General features: G+C 31.8%; 1 protein-coding gene across 1 annotated transcript in view; it reads left to right on the forward strand.

The window, feature by feature from the left end:
- The window catches only part of fhl1a (four and a half LIM domains 1a), a 25,690-nt gene continuing 25,187 nt past the window's right edge, over nucleotides 1-503 (forward strand). The window contains exon 1 of the mRNA XM_061900002.1: nucleotides 1-25. The gene's annotated coding sequence lies outside the window, so the exon portion shown is untranslated. The remainder of the gene's footprint in view (nucleotides 26-503) is intronic.

The following is a 503-nucleotide window of genomic DNA, read 5'->3' on the forward strand; positions in this document are numbered from 1 at the left end:
ACCACAACACTCTTTGTCTGCACAGGTCAGTCCTCTTGCACTTTTATTCTTATTTATACTCATACTACATTATTTATAATATCCCTTTTATTTGCGCTGGACATTTCTTATGTCTTGCACCATTATAATTTGTATTATAATATGTGTGTCTTTTAATAACAACAATATACTGTATTTACTGTATGTGTACCTTTTAATAACAACAGTTTACTGTATATACTGAATATATGTACCCTTTAAAAATAACAATATACTGTATGTGTACCCATTAATAATAACAATCTTCTTAATTTGGCATAGATGGCAGTTCCGATTATAAAATGTGGACAAGCAGTATATGTTTGCTTTGAAAAGGTGTTAGAAGGAAAGGAGTATGTATGTTTGGTGATATCTAAAGGATATCACCACATGGGTTCAGGAACACTTCAGAAAACCACTGTCACTTAATACAGTTGGTTGCTACATCTGTAAGTGCAAGTTAAAGCTCTACTATGGAAAGTGAA

The sequence above is a fragment of the Nerophis ophidion genome, linkage group LG05, assembly GCF_033978795.1.
Source record: "Nerophis ophidion isolate RoL-2023_Sa linkage group LG05, RoL_Noph_v1.0, whole genome shotgun sequence".
Classification (NCBI taxonomy): Eukaryota; Metazoa; Chordata; class Actinopteri; order Syngnathiformes; family Syngnathidae; genus Nerophis; species Nerophis ophidion.